Genomic DNA, 11,191 nt, shown 5'->3' with positions numbered 1-11,191 from the left:
CCTTCATAAAAGTCAGGGTTTTTAATTAACTGGCAAATATTTTTGTACTATTTTGAAGTTCTTAAGCTGTGGGCCAGGAAGCAGGCAGGTGACTGGTCATATGCTTGTAGCCATCATTTGGTTTTCAGCAGCTAAATTATATTCAAAAAAGCTGGCAATGTGTTACTTGCACCCTTACTACTGTTACTGGCATTTTTCCACAATTGCCATAGCTAGCTGTGAGATATTATACAATCAGAAAGAAGGGAAAAACTGGTTCAGGCAATTGTGAAGGGAACATGGCATTGCCCCAGAGGATGTTTTTGTTTGGAGACTGTCCATTAGACAATGAAACATGAGAGTCCACGATCTGGGCATTTGCATATTTTTTTAAATTTTAATAAGAAAGCAAAAAGAAACTCTATTTTTAGTCTCAGTTTAATTTCTCTGCTGATAATTCCACATGTGGTGTTACTTCTTAATATATTCATGAGAAGGTTTTGAAGCCCTCCAGAATATCCTTCCTTTTTCTGAAAGGAAGCATACACAGAAGTCAGGCTAGCAAAAAGGCAAAACCATATGGGCTGGTCACACAGCAGCACCAACATTTAGCTGAACTGCAGGACCCCGGAGCACTTCCAAGACCTGGCTCTCCTATCTGCAAGTCCCATCTGCCCCTAGTGCCTGTGACAACGGGATCCTTCTCGGAAGCTTTCTGGACCATGTTTACCAGCCTGAATGTGTTGTGTGATGCCTCCTCCAGGACAGATGGGACACACAGGGGAAGCTCAGACCCCACAGAAAGAGCCAGGGCTGAAAAGCACTGCAGCTAAATGCACCTTGGCACAGCTCTAAAACATTGATGTACAACCCAAGGGCATCCCCCTCTGCCTCCTTCTGCCTCCTGTGCCCCTTCCCTGCTGGAGAGCCACCCGCAGAGAGCAGGGAGGCACTGTGGAGCTGGGACAGTGTGTCATCGAGATAGATACTGATAGCAGGGCAGACAGAGCTATTTCCAGAATGATTAATACTATTAGCACATGCTGAAGCTTTAGGCTAAACATAAGCTTCAGAGGAATGGATTTTGATGTAAAAAGTGAATAAATGAGACAACTGTCAGAACAATGAGTGGTGAACCAAGCAAAGATTCTTAGTGTAGGAGATGCAAAGCACTGCCTGCTGGCCTGTTTTCACTGAACCTGCTGGTAAAATTCCCCCTGCCCTTCAGGCTGGAGAAACAGCTCAGCAATAGCATGTGGCACAGAGGTAACCCAGCCAGCAGGCACCAAGGCTGCTCCCACAACTCATTAGCTGCATGGCATTTGAGCAGAGGCACGGCCATGGTGACACCCTGGGATCCAAGGCACCGATCCTCCCCCGGCCCAGACCATGCTCCACTGCCCTGGAGCCTGTTTGAAGATCTTTGTGCTGCCCTTTACTGTACATACCTTGAGTGCCTGCAGGAGTACCAGTGTGAAGGCTCGTCTGTCACTAAATAAAAAGCACGTCTCCAAAGGGCCATCTGACTTATGCTGTCTTCTCATAATCCCCATTCCAGAGGTCTCAAATGCCATAATTGAAAACCTGCTGTTCATCCCCTGAAAGTCAGGTTTAACTTATTGTAAGCAGCTCCCAGAAGGACAGTATTTTGCATAATCAGTTACAGGGGATACATGTAGCATCTTTCTGTTTTTCTTCTGATACTTTCCTCACAGGAGAGCAAGCAAATAAAATGTAGGCATAGCTGTACAATGTCCTCTTCTCCACTTCCTTTTTTTTACCTCAATCATCAAGTCTACTTGTTTTCTTATGGCAATAGCATTGTATTTACAGTTCTTAATATCTTTTTTGAAAATTTATTCTTATTTTTCTTACATAAGACATCTTGAGAATAGATGTCTTGAATGGATTCACCAAAATTAGGTGGGTTTGTTACTTTAGATCCATGTCTGCAAAGAAGTCACATGCTCAGGGCGTTTCTCTGGAGTAGCTAATTCAGCTTGGGCCCAGCCACATGATCCCCCTTTCCAGCCCTGCCTTATGGCCTCTGAGGAATGTTGCATTGGCTGCGAGGGAATTGCTAGGTCTTGGCAAGACGCGTTAATATCTTCGCAAAGACTTGTTAGGGACCAAGACTTCAGCCTCCAACTATTTCCTCTGATAAAGCAGAGTATTCACAGCAGTTCATTAGTCTTGAATGACCAGTTTGACTCTGAGAGAAATGAAAGTTCCTCAGAAGCCAGAGGGGCTCTGTAAGTAAAGCTGGCTGGTGTTGCCAGCAGGCTTCAAAACAGAAGCATAGTGTTGGATCCAGTCAGACAAATCAGTGGCTCAGGACACTTTAGTCAAGGGTTGGGAAAATGATCATCCAGGTAGAAGAAAGGTTATGAATTATGGCCATACCTGCTGTAATGGGGTTTGAAAGACCAGCTTCAGGACATGGAAAATTTTGACATGGGCATTCAAATTTGATGTTTTCTCCTGACGATCTGCCCATGTTTATACACCAAGTTTGTAGCAACAACAGAATTACAGCCTTGTTTTATTACAAGCAGTTGTTTTGGGTTTTTTTTAACACTCAGTGTATCTTTCCATTAGCATCCAACATTACACTGATAATCCTTGAAAGCAGCAGAGCATGAGTATCATATCTGCAGCTGGATCTCTCTGCTAGGAAGCTCGTTACACAGCATGGAAAGAATTTTTGCTATCTCATTTTGAATCATTGATAACAATATCACAAGTGAAGGGAATGTATTGTTCATCCATGAGATTGTAAGGGATCACTCCCACAGTCTCAGCACATTGCTGTCCCAAGCAGCCACTTGCAAGGCAGAGAGGCAACATCTGAGTTACACATTTTGCAATCCAAGAGCAGTTTTCCTAAAGTGTGGGGGGCACAACACTGGTGCAAGGGACAGAAGGAGTATCACAAAACTGGTCCCTCCATGCCAGCTTCCCAAAGCACTTGTATCATTGAGCTGAGCTTCAGAGCACAGCCCAGAGGACTTTAAAGGAGCCTGAGAGCTGGCCCCTAGCAGCAGCAGCCAGCTCCAGCAGCTGGAGTGTTCCATCTGAGGAAGGGTAGCTATCAGTCAGATGCTCAGAAAATCCCAGCTGACTCAGGGCCCCATTTCTTGGCTCTGTGCTGGCCTCTTTACACCTCTGGTGTTGGAAAAGGAAGTGAAACAGCCGGTTCTCATGTATAGGTTCAGCAGCTTTGAAAAGCCCCCCGTTGTAGAAAAGCGCAGCAGAGCTGCGAGGTCTGGAGCTGGTTTCCTATCTGAAAGCCAGGCAGGATGCCTGATCTGTAGCTGCAGTTCAGCTTGACAGAGGGCCAACTCCAACACCACTGTTCTCATCTGCTTCAGTGTCAGATGAACACTTGTGTGCCATTTTCCAATCCAGCATCATACAAGCCTAAACCAAAGAAAAACGTTCCCCCAGCTTTCTGTAGAGTGGTGGCATGAATTGCTGTCTTGTTCAGTGACATTTTCTGGCACCCATCTGGCACTGGGATCCAAATCAGGGCCCCAATTTAGCAGCTATTCAGTGACTGTCCCATTCCAGCCTCCCTTGCCCTAGTTAGGCACATGTTTAAAGAACTCGTACAGCCATGCTTATGCCCTGAGAATAAAACATCCCAGCAGAAGGGCAGAGAACCAGCTTGATCAACCACACACAGTGAGATGTGTTCAGTCCAACTAATGGGTAATCTTGTGTCTCCCTACCACAAACACACAAGATAACTCACTGTCCTGCTTGGCAAGACAGTGTTATTGCCTCTTGGGGAACAAGCCTTCTTCCTGGTCAAAGATTATCCTTGTAGAATAAATAATCAAACCAAACTAATGATGTATGTGTGTGTGTATATATACATACATACATATATTTATATATATATATATATATATGCAACTTGTCATATGAATCCATATGAAATACATATATAAGTATATGCATATATATACATATATTTCACATGGATTCATATGACATATTGGATATACTTATGTCGGTCTATCTGATGGGGTAGAAACCAATGGGGAAGGTGCAACTACATGGAAGGAATGGGAATTTTCTGGTGAGCCTCAGCATGGCAGAGACTGTTCTCAGAGGTCGTAAAAGACTTCTGCAGCCTGCTAATTATACACTAGCCAAATCTTATTACAAACAAGTAATAAGTACAGGCACGTTTGTTGGTTTTGCTAATGACATTAATGTCCTTTTTGATGATTTGCAGAGCTCCAGGAGGCCAGAGACAATTTGTACTGATGTACCTCTCACTCTGGTGAGGTCTAGGAAACTCTGGATGTTTGATAGTTTTTCACCATTTATCTTTAGACAATCCAAGGTCTGTTTTCTTGCACAGTAGTTTGAGCTGCTTCATCTGCTGTATAACACACACATTCAGAACTCTAATTAGATAGTGGATCTGTGTATTATTTTCTGGTATGTAAGTGATGCTATGTAGAATTACACATTCTTCTTAAAGGGAATTTGTGCTTTTACTTGTCCACAGTTTCCTTATCTCCCTCAGCTGTGACACTGAAGTCTGTTCTGTAAATTCATTTATCTTTCCCCTGTGGAGTCCCAGAGAGTTCAGATATCCCTGTTAAAACCACAGACTTTGCAATTTAGGGTAAATCATCACAGGGTAAGAGACAGACTTGGAACTGGTTAGTACACATTTTGAAGAATTACCAGGATTTGCTGGGCAAAGAGAAGCAAAGGTTTTTCTCTTTTCTCTCTATCCACATTCTTCTGTGACTGATTTGTTTTGAGTTTCCAGTGTCTGTTTGCACAGACCTGAGCGCTGGTCCCACTGCCCTTCTCCACTTCCTGTCTGAGAACAAATGGAGACAGTCAGCAGCAGCAATCTCACATCCTTTCTATGAAAACCACTGAACACAGCTTGTCCCACCAGGGAAATCAGTGCTTTAAGAATGTGAGTAATTCACTGACTTCATAGGAATATCTCAGGATGGTTTTTTCCGCCTGCTCCATGGCTGCAGTGACAGAAGGACACTGCCCTGAGCTCCCTCTGGCAGCTGCAGGCTGGTGCCAGGAGCTCTCTGTGGGCACTGCTGGCCTGTGCTGCAATTTGGGGAGCCCTGCTGTGCTGGGGCAGCGAGCTCCTGCCCCCAGCTTTCGATCCAGCCATTCCTAGCATTACACATCCCTGGGAATACACTCAGAAACTACAGATGAGGTCATTCCCAAGAGTCTGCTTAGGTATTTGGGGCCCTTGACACTGAGAGGAGCTAAAATCTTATGCTTTATGAATGGTTTTTAAAGGGAAAGTGGAACTCTTTTTATAGTACATTAGCTGTTTGCTAATCTTGAATGGGTAAATTATTAACTCCTCCACAATTTGTTTGTCCTCGTTGTTAGATACTGCACTAATACACATTCTTTTATCTTACTGGCCTCCTAAGGAGCTTTGGGAGTGACAGTTACTTATCAAAATCCAAAATAAAACATTATTCATGGATTAATATTGTTTAAGCATATTAACAAATCTGAGGCTGACTTCATTGCCTTGCTGTCCTTTCAAGTGATCCATCAAATATGAAAAGCAACAGTTGGCCCAAACAGCTCTGAATTTGACTTGATGCTCTAAACTTCGAAACATTTGTCCAGGAATTTACACCACATGCTCCTTTGTGGGCTCTGAGATAACACAAAAAGCACAGCATGCCAAGATACCTCAACACTGAGGATGGGGGACTCTGTCCTATATTCAATTTGTCTTGGGGTAATGAAGAAGAAAGTGGAGCTCCAGGGTAGTTGCAGAGAACTTTTTTCAGACTTACTGAGTCAACAAGCACATCTATCAGTGTGCCATGACCTTGGGCTCCCACACTTGCACACTCCTCTCTCCCAGCTGGTGTGTGTCTGGTGACAGCACACCCATGTCAGAGATGGCACTTGAGGTTCCAGGCACCATTCATGAGCTGACAAAGAATCCCCACCTTGTTGTTCAACCAACACAAACCTTTTGCCTGGGTGTAGATGGTGCTGAGCCAATAAATGAGGGTTTAGTGATGCAAAGAAATGTGCTGTGCTCCAAATGCCTCATCAGAATCACAGATTAGCGATGTCTTTTTAAAAATGTGCTCCGAACATGAGTTTCTCCTTCCAAAAATAACTTTTATTTTGTTCATATTAGAAGAGCAGGATGTTCTTTCCTGTCCTGAAGGGATAAGGAGGAAATGAGAACTATGGGGTTCTTACATGGTATGAGCTACTATTCTTCTGGACTAGTGCTGTGAATCTTGACTTTTTTTCTCCCCAGCCTTAGCATTTTATTCCCCATGGACCTAATTTTGCATTCATTCATGCTGATGTTACTCCAGTGAAGCTCTCTGATATCAAAGGCATTCCTCCATGTTTACAACCTCTCTCATCCTAAGGCAAAAGACATTAGAGGGGAGGCAACCTACTGAAGACAGTGCATGCTAAATGTCTCAATTCCCTTTTCAAATGACATAAAGTCAGTTGAGAGACATGAGTGGGGGCAGAAAGCATCCTTTCCTGTACTCTGTGTTCAAGGAAAGAGACAGCAGTTTGGAGGAAATGTGAACGTAATGGACTGTGCATTTGTATCCCATTGTACCGAGGTCTGACAGGAAACACTTGGGGCTTGATTCAGGAAAAAGTAAATCCTATCCCTTTATAACACTCTCATAACCCTGGTTATCCTGCAGTATCTGACTGCATCCCTGTCTTTAATGTATATATTCTCACAGCTCTCTCCAGAAGACCAGAAGGAAATCTGGTCACTGGGGAGCAGGGGAAGCATGGGAAGAGATTTTACAGCATTTTCCATCCGATGGCCTTCCTGAGTGATAGCAAAAGGCCAGCAGCTCTTCACTTTTAAACCAAAGGGACTCCTGAGCAGCTGCCACCATAAGCAGTTCCTCAAATGGGGAAAGCTGCAAATACCAAACTTTGGATAATTTCTGAGCAGCCTCTGCCAAGCCCATGAGAGCTGTTTGTTGCCATTGGCCTTCGCTGTAAAGTGTTGATGGTTGCAGTGAGTTCCCACCATGTGTGCAGGGCCAGAGACTCCTCAGCAGACACTGCAGAATCCCTTGGTTGCAGGCTCACCCTGCAGCAACATGGAAAAGGCTCCAGCTCCCAACATTCTGCAGCTCTGTTCCTCAGGCAGCCTGCTGGGCTGTGTGGGATCTGTGCTGGTCCCAGGAAATGCTTTAGCTGCTCCCAAGGGAGCCTCCCTCCCCAGTGAGCAGGGTCAGGGAGCTGTACAGCCCTTTGTCTGCGGGGAACATGCAGTACCACCAGTGTTTGGCATTCTGTGTACAGCTCACGGAGCTGCAAAGGCTGAAAAAGAAACCAACCCCCACACGTGACCCAGAAGAGATGGATTGAGGACATAATGCCCTTGATTGAAAAGGGAGTCACCCAGGAAACTTTGTGGTATATTTATTTTTTTTTTAACTAGAGCTAAAGTAATTTGGCATGTGTGTCCCCTGAGCTGCTTCCTAAACCACAGCTGCATGAGGAATTATCCAGCTCTTAGCTGAAGTAACTTCTCAAAAAAGCCCCAAACATGTAGGTCATTAAAGTGCTAATAAAAAAAAGTTGATGAATCTCTGAGCAGTGCTCTGATTATCTCTCTGTGGGGAATGAAGGACTCATTAACATGAGCTCCGTGCCACTCCCTTGTCCTTTCTCTGAGTTTGGCATAGAGCAAGGAAACAAATGTTTGTGGTTTGGCCAAGTTTCTAATGAGTAGCTCAGCTAGGTCCACTGATGAGACACGTGGCTTTAGGGAAGGTGAAAAGGCTGCCCTAGCATGTAAAGTGGCAAAGAGTGGCAAAGCATTTCTGCCACACTGGGTTCCCAAAAAGGAAACACTACTTCTTGTGTGGATTTTTTTCAATGTATTTAGCAAGAAATGTACAGAAACAGAGAGGGTTTCCTTGACATGGCCAACAGAGAGAAACAGTGTGAGGTCCAGAGAGGGTAACAAAGGCAGGTGTATGTCTGAGGGATCATCTCCAAAAATTGTTGCTGCAGCTTGTTGTGTGTTTGGTTTCACTTGTTAAGGGGGGGATTTAATGCTAAGATACAGTCCAACCCCAAAAGAACAGTCCTGTCTGCTCAGTCATCTGTCGTCCTTGCTCTGGATGTGACCTGTCCCACCCCACAGCAGGATGGATGCACAGGCAAAGGTGTCCATTTGCTGCATCACCTGCAGGAGCTGCAGCACTGAGATCTGTCTAACTAGAGAGTTAGAGAGTCCACACCACTGACTAACTAGAGAGTCCTCACCACTGAGTCTCTAGAAGCATCTGGCAGCTCTTTTGAAGGAGGGAGCAAAAGCTCCAGAACTAATGGGAGAAGTCTCTTCCATGCAGGAGAGTTTCTCCTTGATCATGCTTGTAATCCATTTATAGCCTGAATCATCAGTAAATGTCAGCTTCATAATCCTTCCGAGACTAAAGTAGAACTCATCTACATGCCCAGGAGAAGAAAACTCACCCTACAATAAACCTGCTGGGATAAGCAACTGCTGCCTCTGAAATTCAAATATCAGGGTGTGTGATCAATGTCATACAGCACCTTAGCACACCTGAGACATCAAGTCTGTCCCCTGCTGCTGCAGACAATGCATTGCATAATGACTTTAATAAACTACAACTTAAAAGCAGTGAGATTTCCATTCCAAATACCCCCCTTGGAAAAGACAGTATTTGATTGCTCTAATGGTTAACAACTCTCTTCTGGTTTCCAGCTGAAATTTGTGTGTGGCCAGTTCCTATTCAATCACTCATGTGCCTGCACCTTCTCTAGCTAAGCAGTTGTCTGGGCCAGAGCTCAGAATTCAAGGCAAATCCCAATCCACTAATTTCAAAACCACACCTAAAGTTTGTAATTTATTGGCCTCTTCGGATTCAAGGTTTATTAAAACACGATACAGCTGTAAATTTTTTCCAAAAGGAAATAAAAATGAGGGGATGAACATGGATGGAACAGCCCTACAAATTCCATGAGTGTTAAACTGAATTAAGAGGCAAATTGGAGAAAGCCAATTGCTCTAGCCTTCACAGCACACTCCACATGTAGTTACATATTCTTCCTGTGCCCAAGGTAAGTTTTAATTTTCAACAGCCACCAGTATTAAAAGTCCTGTATTAAATAACAGATGCTGTGCCACCTCATCCCCTTATTAGTGGCTGTTCCCGTGGTGCTGGAGCAGCCAGGTGGAGCCATCTCAGTGCTGGGCACACATTTGCAAAGTTAAAACGTGTTCTGCACCCTCTCTGCATTCAAATCAGACACCCCATGGCTGGACAGTTTGGTGCCTCAGGCATTTTTTCCTCCAAGGACCTCTCTAGCTCCCAAGGGCCCTTGCTGACTTTGCAGCGATGGTCCTGGAGCTCCTACACTGATGTGGTGGCAGCAGCCGGCCGGGCTGGAGCCTCTCCGGGACTCCATCAGAAGAGGGTCCTGGCACACAGGGTCTCCATCCAGCCCTGCTGCTTTCCCCATCACCACAGTCCTCCAGGGGCTCTTTAAAAACGAGCAGGACCCAGAATTAAAAGGTTTCATCCTCCGAACCTACATGGAGTTAGTTAATGTGTAATTTTGCACCTGAAAACAGCAGTGCTGATTTCAAAGAGACCTTCCAAGACTTTTAAGCATATTTTACAAAGTTTCTACTTTATTGTGCTTGTAACTCACTCCTAGCCTGGATCATGGGGACTTGTTGAACTTGAGGACTTCTGTGTCTTAGAAATAAATTAAAACATAATTAAAATACAGAGGGATTTTTTTTGTTTGTTCTGTTTTGTTTTTTGCATAAAAAGGAGAACTATTACCCAGTGCTTCCGTGACTTCAAACGTCTGATCAGAGCCGCTCAAATGCAACAAAACCAGCCCTGTAAACCGAGAAACCAAGTAACTTTGGGTGGGGAACCAAGAACAGGGATGATTTCAGCCGCAAAGCGGAACAACTACAGAAAGCCAAGAAAACAAAAAACAGGGAGTAAAAAAAAAAAAAAAGGCGAAAGAAAGGACAGTGTTTGCCAATATGACTTTAGATTTTGTACAGCTTTTTTTAGCCAGGGTTGCTCTCGGCAAAAGAGCTTTCTCCTGAGCAGCACGAGCCATCTGGAGAAGCCGTCTGCCGCCTTTCAGCCCCAACAACTGTTTGAATTTCTCACAATTTCACTTTCAGCCCAGGGTTTTGTTGTTGTTGTTTGTTCAGGGGGCGTGGGCTCTTTATTCATTTTTCCCGCACACACCTCCCCGTGTGCCCCAGCCCCCGGAGCCGCTCTCCGGCCCCTCGGGACCGATGCTCAGCCCCGCACTGCAGGTACGGCCGGGGCGCGGGGCGGGCCGCAACAATGGAGGGCAGCCGGGGCGGAGGACGCTGGCGGTGCCGCCGCCCCTCGGCCAGGCTGGAAGCCGTGGAAGGGCGAGGGAAGGCGGCCGAGATTCCAACTTGGCCGAGGGGCGGCCGGGGAAGGGCGGCGGGCGAGCCCCCGCGAGCTGCCAGATAGTGATCCTCGGCGGGCGGGCGGGCGCGGGAGGAGGAGCCCAGGTGTCCCTTCCTGCCACATAGTGCGCCGCCCCTTTCCCCGCCCGCCGCCGGTGGTGCTGGCGCTCCCGCCGCCGGGCGCGGGGATGGACTGCAGCACAAAGGCGCGGGCCCGCTGAGGTAACGCTGCCCGGGCTGCGGGCACCGGCGCGGGGGCGGCGCGGATCTCCCTTCCCGCCCAGCGCGGGGCCGGGGCCGGCCCGGAGCCGCGCTCGGGGAAGGGGGGCGGCGGCGGCCGGAGGCCCCGAGCGCTCCCCGCGCTGCCGCGGCCGCCCCGGGGCTGCGGGGGGAGCGCGGGGCCGCGGCCGGCGGCGGGATGGGGCGGTGCGGGGGCACGGCGGGGCCGAGGGGAGCTCGCCCGCGGGGCTGCGCCAGCTCTCCGCCCGGGGAGATGCTGCAGTGCTGCCGCTCTGCCTCGGCGCTGGGCTGAGGAGGAGGACGGGGCTTTAAATAATGCGCCTCCGCTCCGAAACTCCGCTAATCAAATAAAACCTTGGGAGTGAGCGTTGTAACCGCGGGCTGTCCTTGCTCCACCGCAAGGCTCCGCGCTCTCTACGCCTCCCGGAAAACTTCTTAAAATCCACATGATTTGGGGTTTTTGTAGTGGCGCGCAGCTCCACCTTGGCCGCGGGTCGCGGT

General features: G+C 47.0%; 1 protein-coding gene across 4 annotated transcripts in view; it reads left to right on the top strand.

Annotated features, from left to right (window-relative positions):
* The first annotated feature begins 10,307 nt into the window (after positions 1-10,307).
* Positions 10,308-11,191, top strand: part of ADD3 (adducin 3) — a 92,108-nt gene continuing 91,224 nt past the window's right edge. For 2 of the 4 annotated variants that reach the window (XM_064716435.1, XM_064716429.1), the window contains exon 1: positions 10,538-10,672. The gene's annotated coding sequence lies outside the window, so the exon portion shown is untranslated. Of the gene's footprint in view, positions 10,328-10,537; positions 10,673-11,191 lie in introns of those variants that run through there. The other 2 variants (XM_064716431.1, XM_064716434.1) reach the window with 2 other exon arrangements.

This window comes from Zonotrichia leucophrys, chromosome 6 (genome assembly GCF_028769735.1).
Source record: "Zonotrichia leucophrys gambelii isolate GWCS_2022_RI chromosome 6, RI_Zleu_2.0, whole genome shotgun sequence".
Lineage (NCBI taxonomy): Eukaryota > Metazoa > Chordata > Aves > Passeriformes > Passerellidae > Zonotrichia > Zonotrichia leucophrys.
This window is presented reverse-complemented; position numbering and strand designations above follow the sequence as displayed.